The 20,153-nt window shown below is 44.8% G+C and overlaps 1 protein-coding gene across 4 annotated transcripts in view; it reads right to left on the bottom strand.

The window, feature by feature from the left end:
- SGSM3 (small G protein signaling modulator 3) overlaps positions 1-15,252 on the bottom strand; it is a 44,591-nt gene extending 29,339 nt beyond the window's left edge. For 2 of the 4 annotated variants that reach the window (XM_024579238.3, XM_071221097.1), the window contains exon 1: positions 15,115-15,252. The gene's annotated coding sequence lies outside the window, so the exon portion shown is untranslated. Of the gene's footprint in view, positions 1-14,460; positions 14,644-15,114 lie in introns of those variants that run through there. The other 2 variants (XM_045187000.2, XM_045187002.2) reach the window with 2 other exon arrangements.
- Between the last annotated feature and the right edge of the window lie 4,901 nt (positions 15,253-20,153).

Raw genomic sequence — 20,153 nt, 5'->3', positions numbered from 1 at the left:
GCCATATTCTCTGCTTGGGCGCGACTTCCCCAGCTCCGCTTTGTGGACCCGGGAACCTCGCCCGGGTGTGCAAACCCCAATAAAGCTCTGTACTGCCTGATTTTGTGGCTTATTGGCATTTCTTCCTTGGCAGAGCCTAAGAAAACCTTTCGATAGGGAGCACGCCAGAGAGCTGTGGTGGCAGGCAAGTGCAGTGCCTGTCAGAGTGGCCCCAGAAGATGACAGTGGCACCTAGAACCACAGAGACAGCAGTTACTGAGGTCACAGAAACAGTGGCCTGGTGACCCGAGAGGATGCAGTGGTGGCGCCAGCAACCAGCACCCACCCATGCAGCTCCTAGGCTTGCACACCAGCGTCCGGTGCAGGCCTAACTTATCTGTCCCAACCCCGGGGGTGTGACCCAAAGAGACCTGTCCTGTGAGTCTAAAGGGCCATTTGGCTATGCCAGCCTCCCAAGAAGAGGGAGGAAATACTCTGCTAGACCCTATAAGCTAGATGTGTATGTGAAATAGGAAGGCTTTGGATGGGGTTTGGGGCAGTGATCAGAACAGCTTTGTCAACCCTTGGGTTTCTGGTCCCAAACATGGAAGGGAGCAGAGGTATGGTACTCCTTGATTGAAAAGCAGTTGGCTGCTGTATATGCTGCCCTATTGGCCACTGAGGCCATAACAGGAACTGCCCCTGTGACAGTTAGGACCACCCATCCCATTGCAGGGTGGGCGGGGGACTGGATGGCCAAGGCTCATAGTGGGATGGCTCAGATGCCCATGCTGGCTAAGTGGGGGGCTTATTTGCAGCAAAGCAGTATTCTGTCCACTGGCCCTTTTTGGGCTGAGCTACAGGAAGTGTTAGGTTATTTATGTAGATGAGAAATCTACAGTTCCTGTCCCTACAGAGGAGGTAGAAACTAGCCCCTTCTGGGAGGGGCAGGCATCTATTCCCTCAATTGCGTGGTACACTGATGGGTCCAACAGAGGCCAGCCTGCTGTGTGGACTGCTGTGGCCGTCCACCCAGAAACAGAGACGATCTGGTTTGACACAGGCATGGAGCAAAGCAGTCGATGGGCTGAACCCTGCACTGTTTGGTAGTGGTGGTCAATGACGCCCTGCCCCTGACTATTTGCACAGATAGTTGGCCAGTGTACCGGGGGGCTAACATTATGGATCTCTACATGGCATACAAATAAGTGGATGGTTATGCATAGACCATTGTGGGGACAGGTTTTGTAGCAAGACTTATGGGAGTTAGGCCACCAGAAACAAAGTACCGTATGTCATGTTACTGGATATGCACCTTTTGCTTCCCCTGGGAACGATGAGGCTGATACTCTAGCCAAGAGGCGGTGGCTAGAAACAGTACCTGTCAGTCCCTCAGGAAGGGAAGTAGCCCATTGGCCACACCGTCGCCTCTCACATGTGAGGCAGAAGACCATATGGTCCACTATCAAAACATGGAGGTTACCTGTTACATTGGCAGAGGCACAAGAAACCTGTGAGACCTGTGTTGTCTACTCGTGACAGCATCCCCGAAGGCCTGTGGGAACTTCTGGACAGGTAGCGTGGGTACGAGTACCGCTGACCCAGTGGCAGGTAGATGTAATTGGGCTCCTGTCTAGTTCAGAGGGATATAAGTATGCTATTACAGGTGTGGACATGGCCACAGGACTTTTAGCTGCTTATCCCGCACAGCACCCAGATCAGAAAGCAGTGATTTCTGAGTGGATTATGTGCTGCTTATGGGCGACCCTTAATCATTAAAAGTGATCAAGGGACTCATTTTTACTGGATCCTTGGTACAATAGTGGGCTCCAGACCTGCAAATTGACTGGAAATTCCACGTGGCCTATCATCCCCAAGCTGCTGGAATGACTGAACAGTACACTGGTCTCTTAAAGCAGGGTCTGCAAGCTGCAGCTGCCACCCCTATGCTGATGGGTTGGACAAAACGCTTATAGACTGTCCTTCAGACTCTAAATGAGAGGAGTTGGAGGCGGGGCCCAGCTCCGGTGGAAGTACTGCTCCACCAGACTGCAGGTCCAATTCAGCTGCAGGTCTAGACTAAGGATGCTTTGCTGAAACCAGACACGGGAAAACAGGAATATTCTCCTACCTGCTCCGGAGGGCCTGGGGGGAGGGCAAACAGCCACTTGGACGTGGCCTTGGGAAATCAAAGCCTCCCACATGTGCTGGGTGGCTCTTGTTGCCCCTTGGGGCCAAGGGGTGGAGAGAAACTTACAAATAGTGCCCCAGATGATTGGGACCTGGCCCCCAATCTTAAAGGTGACATACCCAGGGCCAGCAGACCATGAAATGCTTCTTTGTGGCACCTTTGTGATTTCCCTATGGCCTATTACGAGTTCTCCCGTTATTCCAAGTAGATGCTGAACCCCCATTTGAGGCATGAAAGGTCTAGTATTCATGCCCAGAAAGACCCCCTCTGCTAGCCGTTGTCTTATCAGCTGACCAGAAACTGGCTTGTATATTGCCTGAGGGTCTTAAGTTGCCTTTACTGGTGCCTATAACTGCTCTGTCTTTTCGCCCTTAGAGTGCAAGGTAATACCTTAGTGGACTGGGTTCATACCTATGCCTTATTGGCTACCTAATCAGCATGCTGGGTCTGCACTGAACTCCCCCTGAGCACACTGGCCTGCCTCCCATGGCGCATCTCTTCTGTTTCTGTCTCAAATTGGACTTGGCTTCAGAAACAGTGGAACAGCAAACATCCCTTGTGGAGTGCTACCTGGACTGACATCTATGTTGGGGCAAAGTAGTGGTATGACCAGCCCAGGTCGTTAAGCAGCCACTCCATATGGATGGCTTGGGGTGGCTCACAGCTGAGGCTGTGGAGCTGGCTGGACCAGTGCCCTTTTGCATTGAGAACTCCAAAGGACAAGCCTGGGTGGGCTGGACTCCTACAGATCTGTGTCAGACCCATATTCTTGGACACTGCTGGGAGGCGCAGAATGGTGCATGGGCTACTGTTCCCACTAGGACCCTCTGAGTGGGTGGCCCACATGAGTGGCCTTACTTGTATGGAAACTGGACTGGCCGTTGTACCTAGGGGTGGCCTGATTACCTGTGTTTTGGCTGTATGCTATTGAAGCTTGTACTGTTTCTGCGGCAGCACTTGTGTTTTGCTTCCTTGTTGCTGTAGCTATACTGTAGTTGTGAGTTATGGGTGCAGGGCTCTGCCCTCCTCACCAAGAGACCTTGCAGAAGACATCCTCGAGTAGATTGTAAGGTGAGGGACCCAGAAGGGGTGAACTGTAGGGCAAGTGGAGGCAGTCTGGCTTCTTCACCCAGGTGTCTGGGTAGCTAAGGGAAGCAGTGTTCCCAAGGCCTTGAAGGGGTCTGATAACTAGTGTTCTCATAGCCTTGAGACTGGGTCCAATAAACTGTTCCCATAACACGAAGTGGGCTTGCATGTGCAGAATTATGTTATGTTATGTAATGTTCTGGCATCTTGCCGGCTTTGTTCCCCTCTGGTACTTAAACAGGTAGGGACTCCCTGCTGGGGGCAATGATGATGAGACACATGCAAGGGGACAGGTGCCAGGATGGGTGTCACGCTGGAGAGCAGGGGCCACGACATGAGACATGCAGATAGACACTCAGCTTGCAGTGTGCATGGTTTGCCCACCCGTGAATAAAGGCATGCCAGACATCCCAACAGCTCTGTGAATACTTTCTGTCTGCACAAATACCATGGACCTGCCTGGCCTTGAAGGGTGGCAACACAACACTCTAGGCCCCTGTGGGTCTCTCTAAGGAACTCTCCTGTGAGGCTGGGAGTTTCTCCCACTGCCGCCACAAACCCCACAGGTGTTTTCAGTCAGAGGCCTTGAGGCTTTATTTCCCCCGCGCTGGAACCCTGGGTTGCGTGGCCTGTCTCACTCCCCAGTTGTTCCTCCCGATTTATCTTGCATGTGAATGTGGGATCGCCCAGTCCGCCAGCCGCCACCTTGCCATGAGTCCTCTCTGCCCCACTACCCGTCTCCAGCCATCCTACCAGTCTGGATGAATATTTCTTCTTTAACTCCTTGGTTGTCAGACATCTATACAGTTTGATTTTCTGTCAGTTCTGGTTGTTTTTTGTTTTTAAGTTTGTTGTTGTCCTTCTTTTAGTTGTGCGAGGAGGCACAATGTGTCTACCTATGCCTCCATCTTGGCCGGAAGTCTCTAAACCTACTTTTACAGAAATGCCTCCATGTGCCCTAGGTTTTCTCCACAGCCCAGGCAACTGGTCCCCAGGTACACCTGAGCTGGGGACAGGTGGGACACTGGCTTGTTCCTTTCCACTGAGAATACAATAAGATGAAAAGACAAACGATACACTTAAATTGTAGCAGGATAAATTTAAGCTCCAGGTTAGGAGAAAAATGTGGATTATGAACACAGTCACGGGGTTTATCATGGAAAGGAAGTTCTGGACTCTCCTCTGAGTTCTGTAATTACACTAATCTGACAACTTAATGGAAATCAAAAGAATTTGTTAATTCTGCCAAGTTTGCTACCCTCAATAAGTCACATTTCCTCTCTTCTATGCTCTTCTTTTTGTTTTTCTCTACATACATACCCCGTTCTCATATTATAGATTTTAAAATATTTTTTATCCACTGAACATTCAATATAAGAATTTCCCCTGTAATTATACAGGCTTTATAGCCATATGTTCTATAATTTACTAGTCTGGTCATCTGTCAATATGATACTGAAGGATCTAAAAAGAAATTTTTGCAATAAAAACAATGCTGTAACTCTCCCTCTAAAATTTTTTAAAATGACATTAACTTTTTTAAAAAGTTTTTATTTATTTATTTTTAGGGAGAAGGGAAGGGAGGGAGAAAGAGAGGGAGAGAAACATCGATGTGAAAGAAAAACATAGATCAGTTGCCTCTCACATGTGCCCGGACAGGGGACAAACACAAAACCCAGGCACGTGCCCTGACCAGGAATTGAACCAGTGACCTTTCACTTTGCAGGACGACACCCAACCAACTGAGCCACACTGGTGAGGGTGAGGATTTGGATTTCTTTTTAGAAGATTTTATTTATTAAGTTTTAGAGAGTGGGGAAGGGAGAAAAAGGGAGAAAAACATTGATGTGTGAGAGACTCATTTGTTGCCTCGCACACGCCCCCAACTGGGAACCAGGCTGGCAACCCAGGCGTATGTCCTGATTGGGAATTGAACCAGCGACCCTTTGATTTGCAGACCGGCACTCAAGCCACTGCGCCACACCAGCCAGGGCAGAATTTGTGTTTTTAAAGTCTACTCTTTCTACTTTAATGTAAGCTTTGTGAATAGAAATCAAAGTATTATAAGATCAGGTTAACAACAAATGATTGGTATTAGAGTTAATATGATGCCAGCTGAAGCAAGGAAATTAATCTAATGACTCCTAAAGTAAACTTAAAATTATATAATTACAGCACTGTGGAAAATTACTATTTTTAAAAATTGAAGAAAGAGAGAGAAAGAGAGAGAGAGAGAGAGAGAAAGGGAAAAACATCACTTTGTTCCATTTACTTATGCATTTTTTGATTCTTTTATGTGCCCTGATCAGGGATCAAACCGGCAACCTCGGTGTATCAGAACAATGCTCTAACTGACTGACCCACCTGGCCAGGTACTAGAAAATTGGTATTTTAATAGTTGGCTCCAGAATGCTTCCGAGAGAAGTTTGGGAAAATATCTTGATAAACTCCTGAAAGGTAGAAGATAAACCTTAAAGGCTTCAATTACAAGAAAGGAGAGATCTATCAATTGCCTAGCAAAAGAAATCAAGAAAGATCTGGAGGTAGGCGAGAACAGAAAATAGAGGTGGTGTGGACTGTAGTGCAGGGGTGTCAACCTCATCTTCACCAGGGACCACATCAGCCTTGAGGTTGCCTTCAAAGGGTCAAAATAATTTTAGGACTGTATAAATGTAACTACTCCTTAACTGTTAAGGAGTTGAAATTACATTCAGCCCTTAGAAGGCAACTGTGAGGCTGATGTGGCCCCCAGTGAAAATGAGTTTGACACCCCTGCCACAGAGGGAAGGGGAGAGGTCCAAAGACAAGGTGAGGAGCTGCATCCTGTGTAACAAAGTGACCTATAAGACAACACTCTGTGCATCTGGGTTTGAGGTGGCCTCAGGAGTGGGGACCAAATGCTTCTTAAGAAAAGGGTATTCCCCCCTGACCAGTGTTGCTCAGTGAGTTGCACATCATCCCACAAAGTAAAAGATCACCAGTTCAATTCCCGGGCAGAGCCTTTGCCTGGGGGTTCAGGCCAGGTAACCAGTTGGGGGCATGCGAGAGGTAGCAGATTGATGTTTGTCTTACATATCAATGTTGCTCTCCCTCTCGCTAAATAAAATCTTTAAAAAGAAAAAGAAAATGATAATCCTTTGCCCTGGTTGGTGTGGCTCGGTTGGTTACAGCATCAACCCATAGACCAAAGGGTTGTGGGTTTGATTGCCAGGCAATAGCACATACCCAGGTTGTGGGTTCGATCCGCAGTCTGGGTACATACAGGGAAAGGCTACCAACTGATGTTTCTCTCTCACATTGCTGTTTCTCTCTCTCTTCCCCTTCCTCTCTCTCTAAAAGTAATGAAGATGTGTCCCTGGGTGAGGATTAAGAAAAAAGGAAAGGATAACCCCAAACCCCATTATTGTATTATTGCAAGATAAAATCCCTTTGTCATTCTGTATCTTCAGCACAGCCTCCCCTACTTATAAGAGCCTTGACCTGTGATGGGTAAACTGATGAAAGGCAGGGATACCAAACTCTTGGAAAATTCCCACATACAAGCTTCATTAAAAAAACCCAAGATTTTATTTATTTTTTAGAGAGGGGCAAGGGAGGGAGAAAGAGAGGGAGAGAAACATAGATGTACACGAGAGAAACATTGATCAGTTGCCTCTTGTACGCACCCTAACTGGGACAGAACCTACAACCCAGGCATGGGCCCTGAGTGGGAATTGAACCGGTGATCTTTCGCTTTGCAGGATCATGTCCAACTCACTGAGCCACATCAGGGCATGAGCTCCTTTTTAAGTTCCTGTGCTTGCCTCTTTGTGCTCCCTCTGCTTGTTGTGCCCTCCACTTTACCTGACTTCTCATTTTTTGAATATCAGCCCAGGTATTTCCTCCAGGAAGCCTTCTCTGACACTCGCCCTTCTTTGGTTATGTCAGGTACCCCTATTCACTCTATCTAGAATATATACAAACTATCTATAACACATTCATCTTAATGATAGCTACCATGCATTACAGACTTTCTAAGTGCCAGAAACTCTAATAAACAAAGCTATATTAAAACATTGACAGGTCCTTTGGTCCAGCAATTTCCACTTCTGGAAATTTATTCTACACTTCAGCAAAATAATTCATATACAAGGACACTCCCTACAACATTGCTTGTCATAGCAAAATATTAAAAAACACAAAATATTAAACTGAAATATCAATAAGAGACTGGTTAAGTAAATAACAGTACATCTATATAATGGAGTAGTGTGCATCTGTCAAAAAAGAATGGGTCAGCTATTTATGCACTGATGGGTAATGATCTTCACTGCTAAGTGAAAAAAGCAAGGAGCAAAACAGTGAGATGGACGGTAAACATTTGTGCCAAAGAGAAGACAATTTTCACATAAAATTTAGAAGGCTCTACGTAGTCCTGGCTGATGTAGCTAAGTAGACTGAGCACGGGCCTGTGAACCAGAGGGTTCCTCCATCCTCCTACTTCCACCCCTCAACTCTTAGGCCTTTCCTAATACTTTTTGAACTTCCTTTTTTTCTTCAACCTGTTGCTACTTTCCAGTTGGGGCTGTCAACATTTTTCAACACCATGGTTATTACAAGTCTCTCAACTGGGATCCCTGCCGACCCACCCCCTCCAAGCCCCATCTATTCTCTACTCTGCAGCCAGAAAATCCTTTTAAAATGCAACTAATCATTTCCTTCTCTTTAAACCCCCTTTTCTTCCCTCTGACTTTAGGAAAAAGCGCAAATTTGTTAACCTGGCTTATAAGACCCTGAATGACCTAGCAGTGCTAACCATTTACCTCTCATTTGCCCTTAATACACTCTCTATGCTTCAGCCATAGAATACCTCTGTCAGACCTTGGAACCCACCTGCTTTCTCTCAGAGCATGCTGCTAAATGAAGCAACTACTCAAGAGTAAGTAAAGAAAGTCTCAAACCTTGGCCCCCCCAAACACTATGATAAAGCAGCTAATGGCACTCATCTTCTAGAACTGGCTCCAGTCACCCCAACCGTTCTTGTTGAAAACATGTTTATTATTCACATCGCCCTTTATCTCCCTTAGTGCTAAAGATATATGAAGTAAAGACCCACTATATCATCCAAATTTCTTAACTGCCTCCCCCAAAACCGGCATCAGCAGAAGAGCAAAATAACTCCAATAATCAACTCTACCTTGAGCTCCACTCCTGCCCCTGCTCCCACAGCCTTACAACTAGGACTGCTTTCCCTTCCCCGAGTCAGTATTTCTTTTGCGACCAGAGACAGTGTTCCTGTAGGCAAGAGTTAGGGGTGACTGTGCAAGGCAGAGTAGACTGTGGAAACACAGACCACAGAAACAGCAACCTCACCCAAGAATTCTGCAAGCCCAGGCACGGCTCCCCCTTTCCTGCACAGCAGCACCAGTTAAATGAAGCCCTGCTGCACAGACTTCTGAACCATGCTCATCCACTCTAGGTCTTCCTATAAAATAATTAATCACCAAGGTAATATGGTTACCTCCCTGAGTCCCTCCCAGGATCATTCCCCTAAATTTACAGCCTAGCAGTACCTGGATGGTGATAAGGAAACAAAAGCAAGGTACTGCATGGACCTTCTGTCATTCCCACCATCAGGGGTGGTGGGCAACAACCTCCTTAGAAGTAGAAGTGAAACAAATAATGATTAGCTAACTACAATTCAAAATTCAGGTAGCTCTGAAAAATGGCAGGCAAGAGTTTTTGAGGAAAACAATCTCCTTGAGGGCTGACTGGCAAAAAGGGCCACTTTTAAATAAAGTTTTATATTAACATAAGAGCGTATGGCACTTAAAATGAGATCATAAATATAGTAAATAATGTCCATATTATTCATATAATTAAACCACAGAGGTCTATAAACTAACTTATCTTAAGTCATTTATGTGGCCCTACCATCTATATAATTAATTACTGGGGATGTTTCAATTGCAGATATGAAAATAACCACATAATAATCCTAAACTATGGTAATCCAATCCTATTTACTTTGTGGCAGTGAATAGGCTGAGGTATTACAAGGGAGGTACCAAGGAAAATATTTACTGAGCATTTACCACTGAGCTAAGAAACCTGAGAAAATCAGGGCTCAGTGAGGCTAAGCATTGCCCATATCAAACACTCAGTGACTCCTAAGCTGTTGCTCTATACCACCCTGAACAGTACAGCTGTAGTCACCAAGTTGTTAACTTGAGCAGATATCTGTTTGTGAACAATATCTTTCTTTTTAGGGACACTTTGTACACTACGTGCTTCAGACATTTGAAGATAACCTTCAGGTTTTCTCTGAGATTTCTCTTCAGAGAAAGTGAAGCAGTTATTTTAACTCTTTTGTAGGTGACGTGGCCTCATGTCATGTAACAGTAAGTTAAGGGAGTATCAAATGCAAGCCACGAAAACTGACTTTGGGTAACAAACTATGTAATATAGGAATGCATTTAAAGGATATGAGATAGGGCACAGAACTGAGGAAAAGGTGAAGAATCAAGTCTTTGAGTACAAATAACAAAGCAGCTCCAGCGTGTATGAGGAGTAAAATACATGGTTGGATGAAGAAGCTGTGACTGTCACTGTATCATTCAACCTTAGACTCAAATTAAAGGAGAAACACATCAATTTGCCTAATATATGTAGACCCAACCTAGGTCATGTGACTACCACATACTTGGTCAGGTGTTTCCTCACAGCAAAAGTGAGCTGCTAATTCTCAGTAAAACCTGGACTGGATGCTGGGCAGGCCAAAATAACATATGTCCACTAAACTCTCAAAATGTGATGCCTCATATTCAAAATAAAAATCCAGGTGTGGAAGAGGACCAAGGCCAGGGCATTGCCTTCATGCTTGCTGTATGACCTTGGGCAAATGACCAAATTCAGTTCCTATTTGTAAGACAGCAATGGTCACAGCATATTGTTGTACTTATGACAACCGAATTAGAAAATGTGAAATGCTTTATAAACTCAAAGCTAACTATAGCAGCCAGTGCTTATGGACTTCCTGTTAAGACACATTACATGGATTTTATTTGATCTTCAAAATGACCCTATGAAGTAGGAAGTTATGAGCACAAACTATGGAGTCTGACTACCCAGGTTCACATCCTAATCCCACCACTTATTAGTGTGGCCTTAAGCAAGCTACTCATCATTTTTGTGACTGTCTCCTCACCTTAAGTGGGCGTAATACTAATAATGTAAAGAGTGGCTGTGAAGATTGATTTAATATAAGTAAAATTCTGTGCCTAGTATATAGTAAATACCCAATAAATATTAGATATTATTATGAGTGGTGGTGGTAGTAGCAGTAATTATTCCAATCTTGCAGAAGAGGAAAATGAGGCATTGGGAAGTTGTATCAAAGTTCGAAGTGGTAGAGCCAGAATGTGAACTTCGTTAGGTGCTCCTAATTACTATACTCTACTGACTTCCAAAGTTAAAAAAAAAAGTGGTATTTGGACTTTAACCCTAACCTTAAGTCACACAAATTAAGGATATTTACAACTGAAAGTCAAACACAAGAAGAGGGAAATGATCTGTTGTTTCATGTCTTTAGAATGTTAGCTAGAAGGCTAACTAAATATCTAGAGATGGCAGGGAATGGTCTTATCATTTTGTTAAAAAAAAAATGTTAGCCATAATTGGAAATCAGGCCCTTCTCAAGAACAAGCCTTCTGATAACTGGATTGGTGTGTTCAATCTCATTTCTGATGTTACTCTTATTGATAAAGCTATTATTTCCCAAAACAATTCATATCATCAGCAGAGGAAAAAAGCATACATACAAAACGTGCATCACAAACACTTAGAAAAAGCAGTGATGTGTTTATAACTGGAAGAGGAGGATAATATTAGAAGTAAAAACACAGTTAACAGTGCCTATCGAAATGAAGTGAATGTCTCTCTCATTTATGAATTGTGACCATAGGTCATGAGCCTAATTGGTCAAAAAGAAGGGGAAGTGATTACATGTATACCATTCAAACAGTGGTGTCTTCAAAATCATTTCGTAAGCCTCACTCTTTCAGTCATATAGTATTGGGCTGGCCAAAAAGTTTGTTTGATTTTTCCTATAAGATGGCTCTGGTAGCGCTTAGTTGTCTTTAACTTCATTTGAAACAATTTTGTTAGGTTGTATTGTGACAGTTGGTATATCAGAGTGCATTAAAACACACACACACACACACACACACACACACACACACACCCCAAAAACTTCCCCTGGCTGGTGTGGCTCAGTGGATTGAGCCCCAGCCTGTGAACCAGAGTTGTCAGTTTGATTCCCCAGTCAGGGCACATGCCTGGGTTGCGGGCCAGGTCCCCAGCAGGGGGTGCACATGAGAGGCAACCACACATTGATGTTTCTCTCCCTCTCTTTAAAAATAAATAAATCTTAAAAAAACCCCTTATCTAAATTGGTGAATTTTTGTGTAGCCATTTCAATACTGAAGATGGAAGAAAATGAGCAACATTTTCGGCATATTATGCTTTATTATTAAAAGAAAGGTAAAAACTCAATTGAAACAAAAAAAGATCTGTACAGTGTATGGAGAAAGTGCTGTGACCGACTGGACCCATCAAAAGTGGTTTGCGAAGTTTCTTGCTGGAAATTTCTCACTAGACGATGCTCCACGGTCGGTTAGACCAGTGGAAGTAGATGGCAATCAAATCAAGACATTAACTGAGAACAATCAACGTTATGCCATACAGGAGACAGCCAACATATTCAAAATATCCAAATCAATAAAGTTATTGGGGAAAATGAAAAATGTGTCTTATTTTACAGGAAAAACTAAACAGATTTTTTTGCCAATCCAATATAAGAGTACTAGTATCTACCATGTGCAGAACACAATATGCTAGGAAGTGTTCGTTAAACAACTTTATTGATCTCCTGCCACTATTCCAGGGGATGGGGTGAGGTGGTGAAAAAGACAAAGACTCTACTTTCATAGAGCTTATGCTGTAGACAGGTATTATAAAGAAAAAATTAAGGATCAGTTCCAAAGGTCTGTCAGACTCTAAAGCCTACACTGTACATTTCAAGTGTATCATCTCTCACTGGCAAGATACAGCTTCTCCTAAAGGTCCACACCTAAGTATGCAGCCCCAACACTACTGTCTAAAACAATTTAGGGTTTCTCTCAGGGTTTTTTTTTTTTTAAGATTTTATTTATTTTTAGAGAGAGGAGAATGGAGAGACAAAGAAACACCAATCGGTTGCATCTCTTAAGCACCCAACTGGGGACTGAACCTGCAACCCAGGTATGTGCCCTGACCAGGAATCAAACCTGAGACCTTTTGGTTTGAGGGATGACGCCCAACCCACTGAGCCACACCGGGCAGGGCAGGGTTTCTCTCTGTTGGCAGTCCAGTGTCACTTTCTCAGTGCAGTGTTCCTCCCCCAACTCCCAAGAGCAAAGATTGCTCCATTAGCAGTTAACACATCACATTTATGTATATGAATTTCTTTTCCTCTCTCATTAGTACCTAAACAGGGCAAGAACAATGTTTTGGTCTCTTTGTAAGTCTAGAAGATGGTACATATAGTAGGTATTCAATAAAGGGCTGAATGGAGCTCATGAGAGCAATTGCAATAGAGTTGAGGGTAAGTGCCAGACTGCAATAAATTAAGGAGTAAATGGAAGGGCAGGAAATGGTAGTACTCTGAAGGAGAAATGTGATCACAGTAAAGTTTTACACTTTTTCAAGAATGAGAGACTTGAACATATTTGTTGGTAAGGCAGTACAGCGCATTAGAAAGAGCAGGAGTGTCAGATCAGACCTGAAGTTGAATTCTGGGCCTGTCACCATAACTGTAGGCAATTTACGGAACTCCTGTACTTCAACTTATACATAAAATGAGAGTAACACCTGCACCTCACAGTGACAATTACAGCATGCAGCAAACAGAGGACATTCAATAAGTGTTATTGATGATTATTACTGGATGCAGAAGTCTGGACTGGGGTGTTCTAACTCTTCCTTATAGCCTGTGCTTCAATCTCAATTTCCTGTCTCACTGTGTGTGCTGTGTGACAGCAAAGAAGCAGGTTTCTTACTTCTTCTGTGGGTACCACCCTCTGCGCTATTCCCCTTCCTTGTGACAGTCTGCACGAGCTCATGCACGGCCGCTGTGGAAAAATCACTGATGTCACCAGCTGAAGAACAGAGCTGATCCGGAAACTAAGTAGATGAAACTGATGTTAAATCATCAAACGTACAAGGTTTTGGGCTCCTGCCAAAACTCTCATTGAGAGCTAAGAAAACAGAAATGGAAAATACAAACAGAGAACATTGTTGATAAGCCAACAGGTGTTCCCAGCCTCCACTCCAGGCACAGAAAGATGGCCGTACTGATGTAAGAGATGATTCTCTCCGGAGTTCCTCTCTCGATATTTCACCCTAATGTCAGTTCATTTCTGTGAGGTACTACTCTAGTTTATGCACTTTTCTGTCAACCTGACAAGATCCCAAATTCACAAGGTTACCATGCTCTTTCATATTTAAACAAGTTTTGTTCACAAGCCTTTTTTATCGCCCTGGTCATGGGTCCCGTTCACCTGTGACCCTCCATGCTTAAAAAGGGGAACGGAAAGAGGACTGAAGCCCAGGCCAGAGCAGCGATTAGCGAGGAAAAGGCTACGTGCACTAAGCATTGTCAGAAGACGGCAAAGATATCGAGCTGTATTTAGAATCAACTACAAACTAGTCTCGGAGCACAGAAGTAAATCTATGTAAAACAGACGGTATACCTATTGTTTAGAGTTCAGAGGGAACTGGAAACAAGAAATGAGGGAAAAGAGAAGCAGGAAACATAATGTGTATCTATAATTAATCACGAATATAATCACAAAAGTTACAAGTAAACAAGTGGAAGTTGAAAATTCAGTTTCCTTCCCCCCCCCCCCAATCTTATTAGGAACTTGAATTAGCAAGAATAACACAAAAAGGTAAAAAATATTCCAGGACACCTTTAAATACTCCACAAAAACCAAACCAAACCAAACCCACCACAATCTCTAGTGCAGCAGAAGACTGGAAAATATGTGACAGTCTGCTGTCACTGAAAAGAAACTTTTAAAGCACCCCCCCGCCCCCCCGCATATAAGAAGCACCCTGGATCATTAAACTGAGTATGAGAGTCACTGTCCCAATTCCGATCCAATCACTCCGGGTGATCCTGGTACCTGCCTCCCCTTCCACAGGCACGGTCTCCGCACGGTTTCCGAGCTCGGAGCCTCGGCCGAAGCTCAGCCCGCGCTCGGAGGCGGACGTGCACCGGTGCTGTCACAGGCACGTCTGACGAGTCTGCTGCTCCAAGGGTGCTCCAGGCTGCCGTCCCTTCCAAAGCCTGGAGTCAAATAAGCCCCACCCCCACCCCACCCCGCATTTGGTGCAGTTTCTGTAAAACTGCTCGGAGATGCCGGAGGGGGACGTGTGTGTTTGGGCTCCAGCTCCCCGGGCACTTCAGCCGGGGCGGGCCCGGTGGCCCCCACCTCCCATCGCGCCAGGCTGAGCCACCCGGCTGGGGGCGGGTCCCGCCTCCCGGAGGCTGCCACCTCCCAGAGCGGGGACGCGGGGGCACTCGGGTCGGAACATCGTCCCCGCCCCGGAGGCTGCGTACCCGGACGTGAGAGCCCACGCCAGGCCGCCGCTGCAGCCGTGTCCCCAACTCACACATCGCACCAGCGGGGTCGGGCCAGGGAGGTGTTCACCCCTCCTCCGCCCGTCTGTCAGTCAGTCAGTCAGTCAGTCAGTTTGTCCACAGCCGCGAGGGGCACGTGTGGGCCCCGGGCACCCCAGTCCCAGCTAGTCCGGATGACTGCTTGCTCCACACTTACCCGCCCCACAGGCGATGTCCAGCTGCTGCACCGCCTCGAGTCCCTTCCGCCTCACACCACCTCACACCAACCTGGGTTCGGCCGCAGCTCCGCTGCTCCGCAGCTAGAATCCAGTCAGCGCTCGGCGGTGACACCGCGCACGCGCAAGGCCCTGGCAAGCGGCCGCAGGGCGTGCTGGGAGCTGAAGTCCTCAACTCTGATGGACAGGGGCGGTGTTATTCTCGCTCCCCCAATCCCGCTCTCTCTTGAGCCTCCTTTCAGAGCCGAGCAACCTTCGAAACCTGTTTCAGTGTGCACCAGCTTCCCGTCTGCACTTTGGCAATATGAGGTGAACGCGCGGTCAGTATGGGGGCCAGACGAGGCTGGGCAATGGGAAGGAGGGGCACTTGATCTTAATTTTCTGAAAACTTAAGTGCCTCCTTTAAGGCTGCACAGAACGATGCGAGACCAGCCTGAGCCACTCACACAATTCACAAGCTTTGAAAGGAGCCCCAGACTGGAACAAATTTGTTGAGGTCATGCCCAGGAAATTTACTCTCTGGGCACTCATAATGTAGTGGACGTAGTCGGAGTCCTGCGTCTGAGCCACAAAACCACGCTAACATTTAGCTCATCTACAAAGTGAGAATGTGAACTTATGGTTGTGAGAAAATGTTAATGCACAGTACAAACGAAGTTCAAAAAGGTGGCGGACCTGTCACTGATATCCACGTCCTAGTTGACATCAGGCCTTCAGTTGGGGAAAAAACCCTGCTTGACACATTTTAGAAAGGTCACCAAAAGTTACAATACTATTACATGAAAGTTCTAGAAGTTTCACCCTCCTCTGAAGCGATACGCATTTAGTTTTATAGCTGCTTATTAACCTGAGCACGGATTCCTAGTGGTGTTCCAAGGTGGTGATTCAGCCCAGGGTGAATGAATGGGAACCACAGGCAAAGCCTAGGAATCACAGGAAGGCAGTCTCAGTCATTTTACTGTTTTTATGCTCACTTTACTTTCACATGGCTCACAACACTCCTGTGCTGAAAGCAGGGTGAATTTTATCATTTGAATATTACAGAGGACCTGGCCAAAACAGTGAGAACTACTAAGTGGCGGAGCAGAGATCTGAACCCAGTTTCTGTGGCCAACTTCATTTTTCTCCCAATCACACCACTGGCTCTTATAATTTGTTTGTTTAATTGCCTGAGAACAATGAATTCCAGCCTTTTTAGTGTGGTAACATCCCTTTTCTCTCATAACACAACTTTCAGGGGTTATATTTTTTTAATTTGTATTTTTGGGACAATTTTTAAAAAAGATTTTATTTCCTTATTTTTAGGCGGATGGGAAGGGAGGAAGGGAGGGAGAAAGAGAAGTATCAATGGGTGGTTGCCTCTCACCAGCCCCAGACCAGGACCCACCCGCAACCCAGGCACGTGCCCTGACTGGGAATCGAACCTGTGACCCTTTGGTTTATAGGCCAGCACTCAATCCACTGAGTTACACCAGCCCAGGCAGAAAAAACAATTGCTTGAGATAGTTGTAAGCTGAGGTGTCAAAACTCAACGGCTGAGTAATGCTAATTTCAGCACAGGCCCCTTTGGATTTTACAATAAACCATTAGCATTTCATTTTGCCTACTTTCCCTCAGACTTAATCTTCCCCACCCCAAACATACACACTCCAGTGGAACATTTGTCAGAGATCAACACTGAGCAGGTCCAAAGGCCATAGGAGAGAGTACAAGTACTTCCCTTTTAAGGAATGATAGATTAGCTACCAATTCGATGAAACGTTCTCATTTGTAAATGCTGTGTAAGAATTCTATATACACATTTAGCCTCCATTAGACAACAAAAGGGATGAAGAAAAATGCCAACGACAGCATTTGTCCTAGGCAAATGCCTAGGACAGCACCCCAGGCAAAGCCCCTATCAATTCATGCCACGTGAAGGATGGTTGGAGAGCCAGGTGTACTGACTTCAGCTGAGCACACTGCAGGTGGGAAAAGCACCTGCCTCATGATGAATAGTGAATTAATTACAAGATGCTAAAACCAAGCAAAGCAGTGTGAATTTCTTGTTGAAGTTACATCTCAGGAGCACTTTTTAGTTTGTAATTGATTGTAGAGAGATAGAAGGGAGGGAGGGAGAGAGAAACATTGATATGTTGTTCTACTTGTTTATTGCATTCATTGGTTGATTCTTGTCTGCACCCTGACGAGGGATCCTTGGTGTATCAGGACGATGCTCTAACCAACAGAGCAACTCGGCCAGGGCTTCAAGAGCACCTCTTCTCAGTGGAGCTCAATGAACTTTACATGTGTTCAGATGCTGGATTCTGTATGTCCTGTTACGAGGAGCCACTCAGCACTTTGTGCAGTCTGCTGCCTGCCCTGGGATGGCAGCCCCAGGAGGGCCGCCTGTCTTGCTCATCACTGTTCCTAGTACACAGTAGGGTGCTGGGCAAAATACCTGTTCAAGTCTGAAACCTGGATGAGAAACAAAGTATTTTGTACACACTTATTTCGTCCCGGTTATCACTAAAGGTATGAAGCTTTTCTACATGTGAAGCATAAATACATTATTTTACCCTTTTTTTTCCCTTGAAAGAAATGAGCACCTTATTTAAGGAACTATAGAATGAATCCTTCTGAGATCTTTCGATTTCTGCATTATACATTTTAAATATACTTGACTTGTACTCTCATAACCAGCACTATCCTAATTACAACTTTCAAAGACAGGTGTCCTGTTACAGTTTAAAACCTTGGAAGAGGAGTAACACTTTCCCATTGTTTTAAATGTCTCAGTGCCCTAGAGCCACAGCAATGAAAGGCTAGATCACTCCTGGATAGAAACTGGCTCACAGCCCTGAGGCTCCTCTCCTTCCCAGTCTCACATGTGACCTCTTAAAACCACTATTCAATACCAGCTTGTTATTTCCTTGCGGGGACTGGCTATAGGATTTCCCAAAGATGCCTTCAAACCCCTCTTTCCACCCTACCCTGCCTGGGTTGGGATGTTGCCAAACCACAATTTCTGGCTCTCTATTGAAAAGGAAGTCCTAATATCACCACAAATACAACTGGCAAAACCAAGCAGGCGTCAGAATCTGAACCGGCAGGTCAAACCTCGTTTTCGAAGGACAAAGGGTCTTGTTATACCAGGAGATATAGAAGGCCTCTTGTTTTCATTCGCCCACTCATTTCTCATTTGACCTTTTGTCCCTGTAGTCACCTGCAGGTCACTTGTCTTCCTACATGCTCATCTTGAAATCGAGGCCAGAAACCAGCTGTTCCTTCTCGAGTTTGGACTTTTCATGAAGGCAAATTCACACCCATACTCACCACTTAAAACTACTTTTTTCAGAAATTTGGCCTCTGAGAACTTCTCTGTACACAGCACTTAATGAGGTAAGGACAAGGTCACACAGATCCAGAATGGAAAAACCAAATTCTGCCTTGACTTCCAGTTACATTCAGAATTAGCTAAATTGATGAGTTAGATTTTGTGTTCATCAGACCACATCTTTGATAAAGAACATATCTTACATAGTATATATGAATTCCAGTACTCAAAAAGTTGTGACTAAATGTAATTTTTGTTCCAAATGGGATCTTGGAACAGAAAAATGACATTAGCTAAAAACTAAGGGCTTGCCCTGGCTGGTGTAGTTCAGTGGCTTGAGCGCAGGCTGCGAACCAAAGGGTCACCAGTTCAACTCCCAGTCATGGCACATGCCTGGGTTGTGGGCCAGGTCCCCAGTGGGGGTCACATGAAAGGCAAACACACATTGATGTTTCTCTCCCTCTCTTTCTCCCTCCCTTCCCTTCTGTCTAAATATAAAATCTTAAACAAACAAACTTAAGGGCTTTAATAATATATCAATACTGGTTCATTAATTGTGACATCAATACCATACCAATGTATTAATAATAGAGGAAAACAAGGATGGGGTATATGGGAACTCTCTGTACTATCTTTGCAACTTTTTTGTAAATCCCAAACTTCTAAAATGTAAAGTTTATTTAAATAAAAAATGTACTAAAAACTTGAAGTCTGTGCTTCCACTTGTCATCAGGCTCTCCTGGTTATTAAATGAAATCTACCATCAGCCAGGGGAAAAGGGCAGTAAGTGTCCAGGTCCCTGAACGCCACTGAACTGAAGCCAGTCATCCCCCGGTTTGTCCAAGCCCTGATTTCTGGATGGTTCAGATCCTTAAGTTTCCATCACTGGATAACCGATTTCAACCTAATCTGCTAGAAGGTATGAATGTTCTCTCTTCTCAGGAAACCTTCAGCCCACCCAAGTGCCTTTAATTAAAATGTTAAAAGGGAAAATAAGTTAACAAAATTGCACTTATATCACTAGTATATAAAAATGACAATGGAAGAGGAAAGAAACACACAACAAACTGATACACCCACTCCAACAGCCCAGGATTACCAATCACGAGTTCAGAAGTCTAACGTGATTGTCAGAACGAGACTGTTAACATCTGATTTCCCGTGAGAAAAGTTATTAACTAAAATCCATGGTATTTGATATGCCAGTGTGTCTACCATGCAATGTAAGTTCTCTGATTATAGCTACACTGATGGAAGCTTGCTTCCTCTTAACTGGCCCATATTAGAAAAGGAGGTACAATGCTTGAGCAGAGCCCAGTGACTTAATTCCTTGTGCCAGACCCAATTTAAACATCCCCTCAAGAATATCATGAGAGGAATAACAATCAAATTGATTTTGAAAGAGTTGAAATGTCATATGGGTCCATGCCATACAGGCTTGCTTGCTACGCTAAACTGTGTTGTAAAATTTGGTTTGAAGGATTGTCTTATTCTCCTTCCTTTCCAGGAAATTAAGCTCTTTACTTCTATTCCCTTTGATTAGATACAATTGGGGGCAATGAAACTGTCCTTCCTCAAAACATTCCCATTCCTGACAAGTAGGTTGTCTTCTGCTTGACCTGAGGCGGTGGGTTGGCAGAGAATCACTAATTCATAGCAGCTTCAATGTCGGGGTCCAACCAGCCCAACTCTCAACAGCAGGTA

The sequence above is a fragment of the Desmodus rotundus genome, chromosome 3 (genome assembly GCF_022682495.2).
Source record: "Desmodus rotundus isolate HL8 chromosome 3, HLdesRot8A.1, whole genome shotgun sequence".
NCBI lineage: Eukaryota > Metazoa > Chordata > Mammalia > Chiroptera > Phyllostomidae > Desmodus > Desmodus rotundus.
The sequence above is the reverse complement of the archived record's forward strand: the minus strand, read 5'-3'. Positions and strand labels throughout refer to the sequence as shown.